Source organism: Tachypleus tridentatus, chromosome 13 (genome assembly GCF_004210375.1).
Source record: "Tachypleus tridentatus isolate NWPU-2018 chromosome 13, ASM421037v1, whole genome shotgun sequence".
NCBI classification, from domain to species: Eukaryota; Metazoa; Arthropoda; class Merostomata; order Xiphosura; family Limulidae; genus Tachypleus; species Tachypleus tridentatus.
The window spans coordinates 274,503,801-274,524,785 of NC_134837.1; positions in this window are offsets into that span (position 1 = coordinate 274,503,801).

Consider the following 20,985-nt stretch of genomic DNA (forward strand, 5'->3'; position numbering starts at 1 on the left):
TTGTTACAGTTTATACCTGAGTTCAATAAACTGAAAGTTGAAATACATTTTTACTTTGTGTCCATCAGATGTGCTAGAACTGTGAATAAAGATAGCTTAACTGACCCTCAACCAAAGTTAACTAGTTCACGTGCACGTATAGCGTGTCCTCTGCATAAGGAACAAGACTATTTCCTTCATCTGATAACATGGAGACATGTTTTGTTTTATAGAAAAGGACGCCAGTCTTCCATCGGAAGTTCGTGTTTTCAAAATCAAAGTTTCCGTTAGATTATTGTTGATTGAGCGCATCTTGAAAGTCGATCAAAATGTAAACAGACAACTGTGCTTTCATTTTGTTTTACGACTGGAGAACATTCTTGGAGTGTAAGTTAATAGTCAACTAGAACTTTCTTATCATCAGTTTTACTATCATCAAATTTGTAACTTTGTTGTTGTTCTAGTGGCTGGAGTCGAAGATATTCTATTTTCGTGGTTGTTTGATTTTAATTAATTCGTCCTGATAGAAAATGTCCGACAAAAACTTAATACAATTCATCACACGATAAAACGAATATTTTATTAGTTTAAGAAAGAAATGTTAAAACTAAACCGTCCTTTTAAATCCGATGTAGAATATCACAAAAACTTCAGATTTGTACTCTCTCATGAGTTACATTTTTCAGGAAAACAATTTTCAACTAATAGCAGTACTGATACATAGTTCAGAATAATTCTAATATTTTAACTACCAAAGATTGACATCGTGCTATTAAACAGAGGAGGATAGATTCAGAAAATCAGATGTTTCATTATAAAGTGGTTATTTCTAATACTTTTTATATTTGATTAAATATCAATTTCACTATTTTTAAGAGAATTGTTAGAAATATTGGACAAATCTAATAACTGTAAAAGAGGGAGCTTTTATTTTATTGATCAACTGCCTGATCAGAAAATGCCATGAATGTCTGTCGGTGTTTGGGTAGGAAAAGTTCATACCCTGGAGGGTCAGGTTCTCTGTGCCCTCTTCCTTCTCCCCGTACTTATGTTCTTGAAGATTTGGTATTTATAACTGTAGAACGAACTGAATATTATTTTGAGCCAATGTCCATGTATTGTGGTTCGTACACACTGATTATTTTATTCTATTTTTATATTTGAAATACAAGTTAACTGGGGAGAGATATTTAGGACTAGCTTCATCATGTATGAGGTACTTGTCTAGTTCGCATAGTAATTCGTTTTTCATCCAATTCTTATTAAAGTACATAATTGTAATATGTAGGAGTCTATCTGGTATGGTTGGTATGTTCGAGTATTTGTGAATGAATTGAGATGATGTTGTTCTTGGAACTCTGTATGCAGTTGTGAAGAGTGTGTTTTGGATTGTTTGTAGTTTGGTTTTAATTATTTTATTGCTTACAGTTATCCATGCTGGAGCTGCATAATCTATTACAGGTCTGATATATGTTTTATAGATTTTTAGTAATGCCAGTTGATAAATAATTTTTTCTTTGAATTTCGCGCTAAGCTATACGAGGGCTATTTCTACTAGCCGTTCTTACTATAGCAGTTAAAAACCCACCGACGATTGTAGGGCTACTATTTTAAGAATAAATAGTGGGATTTACCATGACTTTATAACTTCCCCTACCGACGAAAGGGCGAGTATGTGTGACGTCGATTCAACCATGTGACTCTCAGATTATGGAACGAGCGTCCGAACCACCTAGCCAATTAATAAATTATGAAAAATGTCGTCCAATTTGATAATACAAAAATATATTATTGTATTTACAACAAAAATCATGTAATCCACACTCTTAGAAACGTTTATCATTTATACTTAAATAATTAGGTTGCTCCCTTACCTTCAGTCAAAACATAATCATATTCAAATAATGACGTATTCCACTTACCTTGAACACAATTATCTTCCTATTATGCTTCAAAATTTGAATTGTATTTTATATATTGTATTTCTGACTTGTACAGTTATCAAAATTAAATTCCATAAAGCTTCTTTATTGTGTATTTCATATCATTATTTTATTTTGCACGTCTAGTTATATCAAAGATAATTAATGAAGAATAATAAGTTTCAGATATTTCAAGTACTAATTTATTCTGATACTCGAGTCATCATTCAAAAGTATCATCTAAATTATTCAGTACAGGCTATAAATACATCTAGGTATTTATGTACACTATACAATATATTGTGGAAAAATATCATTTTTCATAGTGAAAATAACTAATCAAACAACAAACTCTTAGTAATGAAGTTTTCTTCCATTTTATTACCTTAGATATTTTTTATCATTTCTCCACAAATGTATAATTCACAGTAGACACAAAAATCAAGGTTAACAGAATGTTCACGCGCTTTCGTAAAGTGCATTTTTTTTAGTTGACTAACACAAAACCGGAGTTCGATTATTTAATCTATCGTTTCTTTCTTCACTGAGAGAGCACGTCCTGGTGTTAATGTACCTTGAGGGTTCATTATTCGCTGTCAAAAAATTTCTATAACACTTTAGGAAAATGGATCCGCTACAAGAGGGACAGTAAAATACCAATATTTGTAAAACAGTTGACAATGAATACTTTTTTCTAGCTGTCTTTTCTCTAGTTCAAAATACAAAACTGCTGAGCTCACAAAGTCCTTGCTCACCTTTACGCTAAAATTATGAAACAAACAAAAATACCTTCACTACGTTTTTATGAACCTAAAAACACACACCTAAGATTATTAATTATACTTTTCGTGATGACACCTTTGTATTTTATATTTCATCAACCACTTCATTGTAACCTTGGCTTTACAAAAGGAAACATTCGAGGTTATTTCACCTTATTTATAAGAGAGCTTCTCTTTTCATTGAGCACGTTTTTCATAAACTAAATTATGACGGAGATATAATTAAGGAGTGTCTTATGAACATGATAATCCATGTTAAAAACTGTGTCTAACAATCGATTCTGCACATTAAGCTCTAATCTAACTGTAATTAATATACTCATAAACATAAATAACAATAAATATCTATTTTCCTTAACTTCTTCAGCACCTTTATTTTGTAGAATGTGTATCCAAAGTCCATCGTTCTTCTGTCCTCTTAATGACGAGAAAATCCACTTGTAGATAAAATTATATACACTGCTGGCCAAAATCTTAAGGCCAATGAACATAAAGAAAAAATATGGATTTTGCGTTGTTAGACTCAATCACTTATTTGAGTAGAGCTTCGAAAGATGGAAATAAGAAAAGGAAAAAAAAACATTTTTAGCATTTAATAGGGAAAATGTGAACACTATGAAATAAGCCAAAATACTAGGTGGTCAAATGTTTAAGACCATAGCAAAAAGAAGTCCTAAACAGGATAGGAAATGCCCAACAAGAGGTCTCAGTAGTGAGTTGCACGGCCGTCATTGCGAATAACTTCAAACATTCGTTTTGGCATGATCGATAGAAGCATTTGCAGAAGACTGACTCGAATGTTATTCCAAGTGTTGAAGATGGCTTCACGAAGATCATGCACTGTTTGAAATTGACGTCCATTTCTATAAACTTTCTTTGCCATCCACCACAAACTATTTCAATGGGGTTCAGTTAGGACGAACACGCTGGATGGTCCAAAAGAAACGCGTTATTCGCCATGAAAAAGTCCTTTGTCCTGCGGGCATTGTGGATTTCAGCGTTGTCCTGCTGAAAGATCCAGTCATTTTCACACAAGCGAGGGTATTCAGTCAATAAGGATAACTGTCAATATCGCCAGCTGCTGTTTGACGCCCCTGTATAACCTGAAGCTCCATTGTTCCATGGAAGGAGAAAGCACCCCAGATCATGATGGAACCTCCTCCACTGTGTTGTGTAGAAAATGTCTCCAGTGGGATATCTTTATTGTGCCAGTAACGTTTGAAGCCATATGGACCATCCAGTTTAAATGTTTTTCTCATTAGAGAACAAAACTTTGTCCACTTTTCTACGTCCCATGTTTGGTGCTTCTTAGCAAAGTTTAATCGAGTTGTTTTGTGGTGTGGAAGGAGGCGTGACCTTTGAACACGTTTACGTTTTCTAAAGCCTTTCTCTTGTAAATGCGGTCTTATTGTTTTTGAGCTGCATTCTGCGTTCGATAGGGCCTTAATCTGGTTCTACGATTGGCTGGTGTCTTGCCGGACAACCCGTCGATTCCTACTGCTCAACGTTAGCGAATTTTTTTTTGGTCGACCACTTGAAATTCTCGTTCCGTATCACTCAAGGTCTTTTAAGATATTTGCAACAGTAGTTTTACTACGTTCAATCTAACCAGCGATGGCACATTGAGAGAGACCTTGCTTTTGCAGCTTGAAAATTCTGCCACTTTCAAACTATGTTAAGTTTTCAGCCTTTGCCATATATTTCCTCAATGTAACACAGGAGATGTTGACAACGCTAATGCTTGAACACAAATGATTAAATTTCGTTACGTGTTTACCTATTAACGCTTCGTTTCAGTATGGTAAAAAAATTGTTTTTTTATTTTCCCTTTTATTATTTTCATCTTTCGAAGCTCTTCTCAAATGAGTGGTTGAGTCTAACAACGCAAAATGCATATTTTTCTTTCTGTTCATTGGCCTTAAGATTTTGGCCAGCAGTGTATTTAAAATAGAACACAAAAAATCACCTTCACACGTTTTCGAACGCTGCAAATCAAATAAAAACAATATAACCATAAAAAAACACCCAATTACTAAATAAAGAAACCGACATAAACAAACTCAAAATTAAAGAAGCCTTACATATACAACAACTTAAACCCAAAATAAACATCAAACATCTGAGCACGTCCTCTACATTCCTACACTCAATTACACAACCCTCTTCAAACATGTGGTCAGCTATCAGTCACTTACCTCTTTCTTTCTTTGTAAGCTTGACGACGACCGAAGAAAGTCGAAACGTTGTTCGCTTCTCTTCTTAAAAGTTTTCTTAACATATACAAGCAGTTTTTAAATATGTACTTTTTTCTATCAGATCTCTAGATTCTATCAGAACATGACGTGTATAAAATTCAACTTGTTACGTATTATTCTTTATCCTTGACGAGTCTCCTCTTTATTACGTTACTTACTTTACGTATTACTGATTCAAATCAGTACAAATATGAATTTGATAATAGAAGATAAATAAATGTTAATACCTACTAAATTTATGATATTTTGTAACAAGTTTGAAACAAACAATGTTCTTTTTTAACACAAACATATTTTAATACAAAAATTATAATTTATGAAAACCGTTATCACTAAGAGTTGTGATGGATTATATACAACAGTTTTACAAAACGGTTATCACTAAGAGTTATTACAAATGATGGATTATATACAACAGTTTTACAAAACGGTTATTACTAAGAGTTATTACAAATGATGGATTATATACAACAGTTTTACAAAACGGTTATCACTAAGAGTTATGATGGATTATATACAACAGTTTTACAAAACCGTTATCACTAAGAGTTATTATGGATTATATACAACAGTTTTACAAAACGGTTATCACTAAGAGTTATTATGGATTATATACAACAGTTTTACAAAACGGTTATCACTAAGAGTTATTATGGATTATATACAACAGTTTTACAAAACGGTTATCACTAAGAGTTATTATGGATTATATACAACAGTTTTACAAAACGGTTATCACTAAGAGTTATTATGGATTATATACAACAGTTTTACAAAACGGTTATCACTAAGAGTTATTATGGATTATATACAACAGTTTTACAAAACGGTTATCACTAAGAGTTATTATGGATTATATACAACAGTTTTACAAAACCGTTATCACTAAGAGTTATTATGGATTATATACAACAGTTTTACAAAACGGTTATCACTAAGAGTTATTATGGATTATATACAACAGTTTTACAAAACCGTTATCACTAAGAGTTATTATGGATTATATACAACAGTTTTACAAAACCGTTATCACTAAGAGTTATTATGGATTATATACAACAGTTTTACAAAACCGTTATCACTAAGAGTTATTATGGATTATATACAACAGTTTTACAAAACGGTTATCACTAAGAATTATTATGGATTATATACAACAGTTTTACAAAACCGTTATCACTAAGAGTTATTATGGATTATATACAACAGTTTTACAAAACGGTTATCACTAAGAGTTATTATGGATTATATACAACAGTTTTACAAAACGGTTATCACTAAGAGTTATTATGGATTATATACAACAGTTTTACAAAACGGTTATCACTAAGAGTTATTATGGATTATATACAACAGTTTTACAAAACGGTTATCACTAAGAGTTATTATGGATTATATACAACAGATTTACAAAACCGTTATCACTAAGAGTTATTATGGATTATATACAACAGTTTTACAAAACCGTTATCACTAAGAGTTATTATGGATTATATACAACAGTTTTACAAAACCGTTATCACTAAGAGTTATTATGGATTATATACAACAGTTTTACAAAACGGTTATCACTAAGAGTTATTATGGATTATATACAACAGTTTTACAAAACGGTTATCACTAAGAGTTATTATGGATTATATACAACAGTTTTACAAAACCGTTATCACTAAGAGTTATTATGGATTATATACAACAGTTTTACAAAACCGTTATCACTAAGAGTTATTATGGATTATATACAACAGTTTTACAAAACGGTTATCACTAAGAGTTATTATGGATTATATACAACAGTTTTACAAAACGGTTATCACTAAGAGTTATTATGGATTATATACAACAGTTTTACAAAACCGTTATCACTAAGAGTTATTATGGATTATATACAACAGTTTTACAAAACCGTTATCACTAAGAGTTATTATGGATTATATACAACAGTTTTACAAAACCGTTATCACTAAGAGTTATTATGGATTATATACAACAGTTTTACAAAACGGTTATCACTAAGAGTTATTATGGATTATATACAACAGTTTTACAAAACGGTTATCACTAAGAGTTATTATGGATTATATACAACAGTTTTACAAAACGGTTATCACTAAGAGTTATTATGGATTATATACAACAGTTTTACAAAACGGTTATCACTAAGAGTTATTATGGATTATATACAACAGTTTTACAAAACGGTTATCACTAAGAGTTATTATGGATTATATACAACAGTTTTACAAAACGGTTATCACTAAGAGTTATTATGGATTATATACAACAGTTTTACAAAACGGTTATCACTAAGAGTTATTATGGATTATATACAACAGTTTTACAAAACCGTTATCACTAAGAGTTATTATGGATTATATACAACAGTTTTACAAAACCGTTATCACTAAGAGTTATTATGGATTATATACAACAGTTTTACAGACGTTAATACTGCTCCTCATCGTTTAAGAGAGTTAGTTTGATAGGCTGCACATCCTTACAAACTGAATGTTTCCGCCGAATACATTTAATATTTTCGAAGTAATAATAACGTAAAAGTTGATTAACTGAAGTTGAACGGTTTGTAATGTTAAAAATCTATAAATGTTGCTAGTCTTTTTTTTGTTTGTTTTGGAATTTCGCACAAAGCTACTCGAGGGCTATCTGTATTGGCCGTCCCTAATTTAGCAGTGTAAGACTAGAGGGAAGGCAGCTAGTCATCACCACCCACCGCCAACTCTTTGGCTACTCTTTTACCAACGAATAGTGGGATTGACCGTAACATTATAATGCCCCCACGGCTGAAAGGGCGAGCATGTTTGGCGCGACCGGGATGCAAACCCGCGACCCTCAGATTACGAGTCGCATGCCTTAACACGCTTGGCCATGCCGGGCCCCAGTGTGGAATAAATTTTTAAATGTTTTTATATGTATACTTGTCTTTATTTTATTAACATGTAAACATAAAACATATTCCCTGTTACGTTATCAACTATAAAAATATATTATGATAATGAATGAAATGTCCACTAGTCTACAAACCAGGTATTTTACACAAAAGTAGCCATTTCTTTCTATATAATGTTTGAACAAGTGGTTGTTCAGTCTAATCTCTTGTTCTACTGACACTGCTACCTTCACCATTTCAAGGGCTTGCTGCACTTTATGTATGTTACGACTATCTTTAAATTTATATCCCAGTTTTACATTTTTTCCTTTAATAATTCGCAAAAGGAAAACTCTACAAATTCGTCACAATAAAGAAACATTTTTTTTATATTTATCGTCAGTTCATGAAATAAAATATGGTATTTTATGAACTACTTCACTGAATAATACTTCGGCAGGATGTTCAACACAGGTCTGAGACTGGGAAAAGTCTCTCATGGTATAAACACCATTTTTTTTAATTGCAGTTCCATGTTTCTCTACAGCAGAACAAGAATCTATAGAAGTCATGTTTCTCTACAGCAGAACAAGAATCTATAGAAGTCATGTTTCTCTACAGCAGAACAAGAATCTATAGAAGTAATCGGTCTCTCAACACAAGATGTGAAGGTATGTTGATGTGTAATTTCCAACTATATAATACAAAGTCCAAGGTCAACAAACAGTTAAATTTATTGGTATTACCTTCACTAGTAGACTCACATGGAATGTTCACTTTTAAGAAATATGTACCTACTCCAAATGTAAACTATCTTCACAAAATCGGCAGTTAACTGAACAGTGCAATAAATTATGTTAATATATGAAATGTGTGTAAGGTTGATATATGAATTTTGTAACCTGCAATATGTCAAACTATCTTTTGAAAATGTTCAAAGTCCTTTTAAATTATATTCAGATTATTCTATATTATCTGGGGCTGAGCGGTTTGTTCCCAGATGTGGGCGTGAGAACTGGATTTACTGGCTCATGGTGTTTATCTACGTTCGTGTAGATGGGTCGTTGATGAAACCTCACCACTCTGAACCAACCAATCAAGAAATATTATGTATATAAAAAACGGCTGGTATGGGTAGAGAAAGCACTGTACAATTTTCTCTACAAGTTGGTTTTATCGTCATTACAGATAATCAAGAAACATTACAATCATAGTTGTTATCTTTATAACCGTTACAGTTGAAGTGTTTGTGATTTCCTTGAACATTTTCCCACCTTTCTATATACGTACATCATCATTGATGACAAAAAAACCCACTTGTAGAGAAAATTATATATGTAAAACAGCTGGTTTGGGTTGAGAAAATTTTTACGTAGAGGAACGAACAACGTTTCGACCTTCTTCGGTCATCATCAGATTCACAAATAAAGAAAGAAGTAACTGACCGATAGATGACTACATGTTTGAAGGGGGTTATGTAACTGAGTATAGGAACTTAGAGGGCGTGCTTAGATGTTTGATTATATTTATTAATATAGGTATAAAAATGTTCCATTGTATTGGTTTATTTTGGACTTGAGTTCTTGTATAAGTAAGGCTTCTTTAATTTTGCGTTTGTTTATGTTTGTTTCTTTATTTAGTATTTGGGTGTTTTCTATGGTTATGTTGTGTTCATTGGATTTGCAGTGTTCGAAAACGTGTGAAGGTGACTTTTTGTGTTCTTTGAATCTGGTTTCCGTTTTTTTACTTGTTTCTCCAATATAGAAGTCTTAACAGTTATCACAGGAACTCTAAAACCATTATAATAACCAAACGACATCTAGTGTATGATTTTTCAACGATAGAAATTTTTCTTTCTAAATACCGTTTAACAATAAAATTAATTTTATATTAAAAATTTTCTAATCCTTGATGTTTTCATCATCAAAGAACTTTACATCTGACAACCAAGACCAATACCCGAGATATCAACCAAAACACACAGAAAGAAAGTTTAACAGTAGATAGAAAAACATTAGTTACCATGTATGTCACGAAATATCGACTTGTAAAATGAAAACAAAATATCACTTTCTGACAGCATGATAATAAGAGTTATTCAATCAAGTACTTAAGATATGTACTTAGTATAATATTCATTAAAATTATATTATAAAGAAAAACTTTCTCATAAGATATAAATATTATATTACCCAATTTAATTAATTAAATTACTGTTTAATTATTAGGTACTTCTGCTACATTTTATTGGAATGTAAACATGAAATGAGATTACGGTACTGAAAATTAACTATTATAGTTTTAATGGGATACACAGTTCTTAGAACATCACAACCAAAAGAATGACTCCATTAACAGCTGACGTCAAGAACCAAATTACAGTATTATAGAGACATGCAGAGAGATAAACACTGAGCCAGTAGGAAACTGTAAGTGAATATTTGTTATTTATATGTAAAACATTTCTGTTAACGTGGCTCATGTAGTGGTGGAATAACTATAAAACTGTAAATGGAAGTTGTGTGATTAGGGTAGAATGGATGTAAGTAGTCAAAACTATTTGAAAACCCTCACACATCGTTTACATATAACGGATATACACACATAGTTTATATACAAATAAATTGTCTGGAACACACCTAGCTATTACAACATTAGAATAAACGAACCTCAATAAACGCTATTATAACCACTATACTTCACTATTTTTTAAATTCTTGAAGCTAAATTCTAAAACCGCTAACTCAATGCCTTCACATTGTCTCCTATGACACAGCGGTAAGTTTAAGTTGTTAGAACATTTAAAATCTATGTATTGTTCCCAAGACAGACCAGTGTGGCTTTGTTCTCACAACAAACAAATAAAGTCTTCAGATATTTATACAGTTCCGTCATGTCAGAAAAATAAAACATTCTGTTGTTCACCTTTATTCTTATGAAACTCTTCAGAACCAGTGAATATTAGAAACATCACGACATGATTTAAACATATTGGTTATAATTATAGAAAACTAGATGTTCTTAATTTTATGTAAGTATATGGTTATACTTTGGTTTAATTTGTAAAAAAAAAATATTCCAATTTATCAAAGCTACCTTAATTTGCTAGTAAAAAGATTTAATAACTATTTAATAAATGAGATAGGAAATATTAATAATGACAGCAAATAGAAAAAATACTTGATAACAAAAAAAATTATTTTCTATTTACTAAATTATTACACTAGGTGATGCTCTTTTACCGTTTGTAACTCGTAATGAAAGTTTTTTTCATTAAACACTAAATTCATCTCTAAACTCTATTTTCTAAAATTGGTTGTCAAGTAATTATGGTAACCTATTTGACACAAACGTAAGGTAAGGGCCCAAGGTACGAGAGTAGCATACATCTCATAGTTAGAATAGAGAAAGACAGTTATACATGTCAAGTCATGTTTCTCCGGAAAACAGATAAAATTTAAATCACATTCACGAAATAATGTTGTATACTATCAACTTTCAGAATTAAAACATAAATACAGTTGAAGAAACGATGAAGGTAACACTGAGAGACTGCCTGTAGAAGAGAACACAATGAACAGCCACGTATTGAAACAGTACGTAGAGAGAAATGGCTACTTTTGTGTAAAATACCTGGTTTGACTGGGCGACATTTGATTCATTATCAAAATCTATTGTTATAGTTGATATTGTAACAGGGAATGTGTTTTATGTTTAATTTTTAATAAAATCAAGACAAATATAAATGTTTTCTCCAAACTGTGTATTATCTGTGGACCTGATTCGACTTGAAACGTCAATCAAAGAAGCCTTTCTCAAATGACAACATCTTGTATCAACATTCTTTGACCTTCAGAATGCTTATGACAGGACATGGAGGAATGACATTTTGCAAGACCTCCACATACATGAGTTATGTGGTCATTTGCCAATTTTTATCAAACATTTTTAATAAAGAGACAATTCCACGTTGGTGTAGGTTCGACACCTTCATGTTCCTCTCTTCAGTAACTTGGAGTCCGTCAAAGCTGCGTTTTGAGTGTCTCACTTCTCAGTATCAACATTAAGGCCATCACTGATGACCTCCCTCATACTGTTGCAAGTGAGATCTATGTCGACGATTTTCATATCTTATGTCTGTCGTCGAGCATGAGCGACACTGAGGGTCAGGTACAGACTGCTCTCAAGCGTTTACTGAAGTGAACCAGATAAAACGGTTTTAACTTCGCTTTCTCTAAACTCGTTTACATGCATTTTTGCTGCCAATGGGATATTCTCTCCGATTCTGAACATCTTATCGCTGAATTTGTGCTACCCGTGATTTGTGAGACAATGTTCTTTAGTACCCGTGATTTGTGAGACAATGCTCTTTAGGCTTAATTTTTATCGTAAGCTGACCTTTATACAACACATCAAGCAGCTGTGAAACGAATGTACAAGAGCACCGAACATCATTCATGTCCTCTCTTCCTCCACTTGTGAAGCGGATCGATGTTCTATGCTAAAGATATATCGTGCTCTCATTAGATCAAAACTAGACTATAGTTCACTGGTCTATGGCTCTGCCAAGACCTTGGCCTTGAAAATGATAAACCCTATTCATCATTAGGGACTTTAGCTCTGCTCCAGTGTAGAGCATGTACCTAGGGTTGTGTTTTCCTTCTTCGGTGGGCCATGCTATTTCAAAACAGACCATCTGCAATAGCTCCTTTTGGCCTTTGTATACAAACGCAGTTGTATGAATCGGGTCTATCGTCGGATAATAGTGCTGTATGCACTGGTCAACGCATCCCACCATGATTTATTACGGATTTACAACGCTGAAATAAGGGGTCCAGTTCCTCTTGGCGAACTCAGCAGATAGCCCGATTTGGCTTTGCTATTGGAAAATCACACACTTTTCCGTAAAGCATATGCAATTGTACTGCCCTCTACGCTTTAAAACAATACTTTGACCCTAAGGATTTCCAATAAATGGTAAAATGGTAAAATCAGAAACTGAGTTTTTATTAGGTTTTATCGAAAAAAAATTAAATTATGAGGAATAAAATTATTATACACCGAATGATGTATGATTATGTATAAACACAAAGAGCAAGAAACAATCTCTACGTATTGTATAAAGTATTATGTGGATGAAGGAACTGATGTTGGACAGTAAGTAGGAGATTATTAAATGTGTTTACATGTACACATATTTTTATTTTATTAAAAATTAATCGCAAGTTACTATATTATAGTGAATAACATGTCCACCAGAATGTAAACCAGGTATTTTACAGAAATAGCTATTTCTTTCTAGATATTGTGGTAACATATTGTTTCAACATCAATGTGTTCACTATGGTCACTTATTAGCAGTCTCCCAGTATTTACTTCATCTAAACATATAACCTTTACTCACTATGGTAACTTATTAGCAGTCTCCCAGTATTTACTTCATCTAAACATATAACCTTTACTCACTATGGTCACTTATTGGCAGTCTCCCAATATTTACTTCATCTAAACATATAACCTTTACTCACTATGGTCACTTATTAGCAGTCTCCCAGTATTTATTTCATCTAAACATATAACCTTTACTCATTATGGTCACTTATTAGCATTCTCCCAGTATTTACTTCATCTAAACATATAACCTTTACTCACTATGGTCACTTATTAGCAGTCTCCCAGTATTTACTTCATCTAAACATATAACCTTTACTCATTATGGTCACTTATTAGCATTCTCCCAGTATTTACTTCATCTAAAAATATAACCTTTACTCACTATGGTCACTTATTAGCAGTCTCCCAGTATTTACTTCATCTAAACAGAAAACCTTTACTCACTATGGTCACTTATTAGCAGTCTGCCAGTATTTACTTCATCTAAACATATAACCTTTACTCACTATGGTCACTTATTAGCATTCTCCCAGTATTTACTTCATCTAAACATATAACCTTTTCGTCCCTGGAACAGCTGGTGAACATATCAAGACATGTAAATATTTTTTGTACAAACACGGACAACCTCGACTAAGATAATTAGGAAGTGGGAGGAACATGGTAAATGAAACAGTACTGAATAAACGGTTGAAAGTAAGAGATTTATAGCTGAAAAATTAGGAAGTTTTAATTTACTGAAACAAAGATAGTGTTACGTCTGATAGTTGTTAGCCTGTATATTGTATTATTACAAGACGGATAATTAGTTTATTAGTTTGATTATATAGCATGTTACATGTAATTGCCTAAACGTCGGAACTTAAAACAGAACCAACGTATTAAAGTACAGGAAGCACCGCTAAAAACCGGGTTTCGATAGCCATGGGGGTGAGAGCGCAGCTAGTCCAATGTATAGATTTGTGCTCAATACCAAAACAAATAAGTACAGGAAGCCATTTGGAATTTTATTAAACGTCTCTCACACAGAAGTATCTACAGTATTATTATGCATCAGTTATTACATACAAAACATATTCTTACACTGTGATATAACAATATGTTTTTCTGGTGTTATTCTATCTAGAATCCTATACAGTTGAACTTTCTAAAAGTTTGAACTGTGAACAAAATCTAAATTACAAAGAATAGGAAGTCGTTCAGTATATTATTTTATGTAACTAACGATGACAAATGAATAGCTGTGTTGCGGTGTAATGATGAACCACAGAAAACACATCCACTTTATTAACTAACTACAAACTATGGAGTCCATTTTGAAACATATACAGTTGAGCTATCAATAAAACCGGACATCGAACGTAACTTATTGATACCTACTATAATGTGGTTTTGATTATATTGAATGTTTTACCTGGTAAAGAAATCTGAATAATATAAGTTAAAATATGTTTAAAATAAATGTTATTTTTGGTTATATATAAACTATTGTTGCTTATTTATCTTAAATCATTATAGTTTGTTCTTAATATTTAGATTTGGATTTCATTGTAGAAAAACAAAACATTGATGAAAGATAAACAAAATTAACACACATTATGGTCCAGAGTGTTGATTATGTTTCGCTGTAAAACACAAAATATAATTTTTAAAAATGACGCCCTCTGTTAGAGAGTTATAATATTTATTGTTCAAATATTACGTTTCATGTCCATTTACAACCCTCAGCCAATTTTTACTACACACTAGTTTGAACATCACACAGACATTATACTACATGTTCAACAGTTCTGGCAAATATTGTTAATGTTAAACATGTTCTTATCACGTTACATTGTTATCAATCTATATATTGTCGTTACTAACGTTAAATAAATCGGTTTTTGTGGTGTTTGCGGAGAGTTTGGAGCTCGTGAGAATAAAATCTCCTGGCTCGTGGTGTTTTTCCACACTCGCTTTAGCTGTGTTATCTAGAAGTTTCGCCACTCAAAACCAACAAACCTGTAAACGTTACACTCATGGTTGCTTTCATAAATCTTCACATGAACCATGATGTCACAGTACACATTAAAATATTTTTGTTTTTTATTTGCACAAATTAACCCCTAACAATCCCTGAAAAAGAAAAATTCTTAATCGCGAAGTTTTCTAAATATGTACAAGTACTTAAAGATGGTTAAGGCATACTGAAAGGAAAAGGCCATGTGGCCGGGAACAGAGCCTAGTACATGGTACATACAGTATGATCTCCACCGAGAGTGGCGGGACCTGGAAAAGGCGAACAACCCTCTCCCAGATCTCCGCCGACGTTGGACAGAAGACCAACCTGTGCAAGACAGACTCCACCTGGGTGTAACACACTGGACACAACTCAGTCGCACAAGGGTTTCAAAGGTATGCACGTTCCCTCACCGGAAGGATGTTTTGAGTCCATCGGTACATCGGCAGACACGGTACGACACCGTCGGATCGCCGCAGCAGCGTCAACATACCAGAAAGGAGGGTCAGAACACATATATGTCTGCAGGCCCAAAGGAACACCAAAGAGCCTGTGCCCCGTGCCAACCAAGAATCTCATGAGTTGGCAACAGGGGTGACCCTCAATCGACAAGATTGGGGGTGATCCTCTTTTTGGTGTTCGGTGTATGTGGTCTCTGTGTGCGGTGCTGTTGGATTTCGACTTTCCCGATGCTTGGCGTGTGCTGTGTGGGTCTGCTTCTGTGGCAACTTGTACTGGTTAAGGCGTTTCTTGTTGCCTTGACAGGTTATATGTAACACTTGGCCATCGGCAGAGCCTCAGCAGAGATGCAGTTCACCAGGTTGGGGATGTCTCGTTTAACGTGTCCGACCATTGGGCACTTTTCACCTCATTCTGGGATTTTGTCCCCGTTTTACGGGCCCTGATGTGTGGAGGCTCAACGTCTGCCTCCTTGCTGAGGATGAGGTTGGATACGAATTGATTGTCCTTGCCTGGGGGCTCTGCATTGTCAAGTCTGTCACTGGGTCTTGGGAGCAGGTCTGAAGGAAGCCTGTCCCTCCTTGTTGAGGCAAGCTGACATGCGTCGCCTGGCCTTGCGAGAAACTCAGGACGTCTTGGCTGCATTACCCAGTGGCAGGCTGATGGATCCCTGGGTGCTCTCGGACATCGAGAACCTACGCATGGTTATTTTGTAAGATCTGTACTTCTAGCGGAATGTCTTATTATAATGTTATTTTGTTCTTGACTGAAGCTGTGGGGACTCACCGAGATGTTATCGAATGTACAGAAAATTTTTGTTTGCTGTTAAGTTCCTCTTACTTATTATTGTTTCACTGGACGTGGAGGAAATGCAGGAAGCTGGTGATTCAAAATGTAAGAGAAAACGATTAACGCTGATGATACTTGAGTATTCACTTGTAATGGTATTATCAAAAAAAAGTATAAACCAAATTTGCATTTTTAATATGCTGGATATGGAGTGTTTCCGATTTATAAATTATGATAGCAAAGAGTTGTGAAACAGTTAATATATAAAGATATTTGTAATACGAAAAGTATAGAAGACGTTCGAAACGATGAAGACAGTTCTGGCAAACTTCCAATAAAACTAAATACAAGTGTGATAGTGTACAGCCAAGGGCTGAAACACGCGTATTCTAAATATGTATCAGGAAGCACAACAAGGTGTTCAGCAAAACAGATATGGGGTAATTATGCTGAATAAGTAACATAAAACAGTTGAATCGTATGAATTATATGAGCGTTTATATACATTATTTGGACTAACACGAGAATTCATGAAACTTATTAGTGTATTTAAAATTGTATAAAACAAATTAAAATTGAAAAAAAGATGGTTAGTTAACACATTGACTGCCAATTCAAGACAACAGTGGATTATGCGATTGTACTGCCCTCTAAGCTTTAACACAATATCTTGACCCTGTTGGACAGTGAGAAGGAGAATTTTTTAATGTGTATACGTGAACACGTACCTTTATTTAATGATTAAAATTTATTATATTATAGTGAATAATATGTCCACCAGAGTCTACAAACCAGGTATTTTACAGAAGTAGACATGTCTCTCTAGATATTGTTGTAACAAATTGTTTCATCATCTATTTGTTCACTATGGTCTCTTGCATTTATTATCAGTTTGCCAGTGTTAACTTCAGCTGAATATGTAACGCTTTTCGCCTCTGGAGCAACTGGTGAACATATCAACTCATGTAAATACGTGAGCATAATTATAACCCTTGGAAAAAATGAGAATGACCAAAGTAAACTTTCTGGACGAATGGTGAAGATATTTTTATTTTTGGTAACAGTCTTTATTAAATAAGAAAGAGTTTAGAGGTTACAATTTAAGGTTAAAGACGAATTTCAAATATTTTTAAACATCAAGTTGAAGAACAACAACATGATGACAAATGTGTTAAAGACAAGAAAAACAGAGCAGGTCAGAGTACAATAAATGTGAAGCAACACACGAGATATAAGGAATATAAACATTAGATGTTGTTTTATTATATTATGAAGGAACTTAATTTGGAGGAAAGGAACTGATTCCAAAAAGTGGATTTCAAACCAAAGTTGCTGGTGTTGGAGAAATGTATTCCTTGGATAAAAAATCTCTTTAAATCTCTGAATTTGGGTTGAAGGAAAGAAATGTTTTAAATAAAAATAAAAACTTTAAAATCAAACACTAAAGAAAAGGAAGGAAGATTATTAGTGAAAACTGTTATACCAGGCACTTTAAACTGATGTACAGAAATTAGTGTATCAACTATTTGTTGTACAAAAACGATATCAAATTTTTAGTTTAAATAAGAGAAAAATGTCTGAAATACTACTTATGACGGGCTTAATAATATTAGAATTAGTTAATCTGCTGTTCTGAGACGCCATATTTTCTAAAGATGTGTTCATCTGTGGAGCGCTATACTTTCGCCTTTTTGAAAAGGAAAAAAAATTAAACTTGATATCTTTTTTTAAATTTATAAGTCAAGTTCACACATATATTAATTAATAATTTTTATTCAAAATATGTAATAAAACTCGGATGTAAACATAAGTTTATTATTGAACCATTAAAATAATCAAATTCCTTAACATTCTACCTACATGGTACAGTGGTACTGGTAGTTTAGTGTAAAATATATCCCAAGATATATCTGATATTCAGTATTCTATTTTTATCTAACAATTAGCTTGGATATATTCTATATTCCATAGTTTTGGCAGATATCAATGTTAGGAATTGATGACGTCATGATATATAGATTGTGTTAGATTGTTGATGTTACTCACAAATATATGAACTATTTGTTCGCTTATGAGCTTAGTTTTCACATTCGGCTTATAAATAACATTATTTATTCTAATAAAATTAATTACAGACCATTTTCAAGAGCTATTTTTCCAAGGGATTTTTTGTTTGTGCATGTAAAACGTTTAGCTAAATATAAAAGAAAATGCAAAGCTCAATCCTGTTAAACACCATATAATACCTTCAGCTACAAACGTCTGTGATATCCTGTCTGTTAAACACCATATAATACCTTCAGCTACAAACGTCTGTGTTATCCTGTCTGTTAAACACCATATAATACTTTCAGCTACAAACGTCTGTGTTATCCTGTCTGTTAAACACCATATAATACCTTCAGCTACAAACGTCTGTGTTATCCTGTCTGTTAAACACCATATAATACCTTCAGCTAGAAACGTCTGTGTTATCCTGTATGTTAAACACCATATAATACCTTCAGGTATTAACGTCTGTGTTATCCTGTCTGTTAAACACCATATAATACCTTCAGCTACAAACGTCTGTGATATCCTGTCTGTTAAACACCATATAATGCCTTCAGCTACAAACGTCTATGTTATCCTGTCTATTAAACACCATATGATACCTTCAGCTACAAACGTCTGTGTTATCCTGTCTATTAAACACCATATAATGCCTTCAGCTACAAACGTCTGTGATATCCTGTCTGTTAAACACCATATAATGCCTTCAGCTACAAACGTCTGGGTTATCCTGTCTGTTAAACACCATATAATACCTTCAGCTACAAACGTCTGTGATATTCTGTCTGTTAAACACCATATAATACCTTCAGCTACAAACGTCTGTGATATCCTGTCTGTTAAACACCATATAATACCTTCAGCTACAAACGTCTGTCTTATCCTGTCTGTTAAACACCATATAATACCTTCAGCTATAAACGTCTGTGTTATCCTGTCTGTTAAACACCATATAATACCTTCAGCTACCAACGTCTGTGATATCCTGTCTGTTAAACACCATATAATACCTTCAGCTACAAACGTCTGTGTTATCCTGTCTGTTAAACACCATATAATACCTTCAGCTACAAACGTCTGTGTTATCCTGTCTGTTAAACACCATATAATATAATACCTTCAGCTACAAACGTCTGTGTTATCCTGTCTGTTAAACACCATATAATACCTTCAGCTACAAACGTCTGTGTTATCCTGTCTGTTAAACACCATATAATACCTTCAGCTATAAACGTCTGTGTTATCCTGTCTGTTAAACACCATATAATACCTTCAGCTACACACGTCTGTGATATCCTGTCTGTTAAACACCATATAATGCCTTCAGCTACAAACGTCTATGTTATCCTGTCTATTAAACACCATATAATACCTTCAGCTACAAACGTCTGTGATATCCTGTCTGTTAATAACCATATACTACCTTCAGCTATAAAGGTCTGTGATATCCTGTCTGTTAAACACCATATAATGCCTTCAGCTACAAACGTCTATGTTATCCTGTCTATTAAACACCATATGATACCTTCAGCTACAAACGTCTCTGTTATCCTGTCTATTAAACACCATATAATACCTTCAGCTACAAACGTCTGTGATATCCTGTCTGTTAAACACCATATAATACCTTCAGCTACAAACGTCTGTGTTATACTGTCTGTTAAACACCATATAATACCTTCAGCTACAAACGTCTGTGATATCCTGTCTGTTAAACACCATATAATACCTTCAGCTATAAAGGTCTGTGTTATCCTGTCTGTTAAACACCATATAATACCTTCAGCTACAAACGTCTGTGTTATCCTGTCTGTTAAACACCATATAATACCTTCAGCTACAAACGTCTGTGTTATCCTGTCTGTTAAACACCATATAATACCTTCAGCTAGAAACGTCTGTGATATCCTGTCTGTTAAACACCATATAATACCTTCAGCTATAAAGGTCTGTGTTATCCTGTCTGTTAAACACCATATAATACCTTCAGCTACAAACGTCTGTGTTATCCTGTCTGTTAAACACCATATAATAACATCAGCTACAAACGTCTGTGTTATCCTGTCTGCTATATCGTGATGTAAAAGTTCAAATAGGAATTAATTATATACTCCTCATAGACACTGGATGCAACTTTTCGGACTTCCGTATATTTTGATTTCTCATGATGTCTCTCTGAATTCCTTGTAAACAGACATTAATGGTGTTTGACAAATGTGTAGAGAAACATGAAGGGGGAGGTCTAGATATTTAATGTACAAAACATTCCTTTAACGGAAATTTCCCCCTGCAGATAATATATTGCCCACCGCTAATATAGCGGTATGTTTACGGATTTACAACGTTAAAATCAGAGGTTCGATTCCCCTCGGTGGGTTTAGCAGATAGTTTTCTTAAGAAAACACACACCCACTCACAGACCCATCAGGTGTAATTTTGTCGGTGGTGGAAGAAGAGTCTACACCTT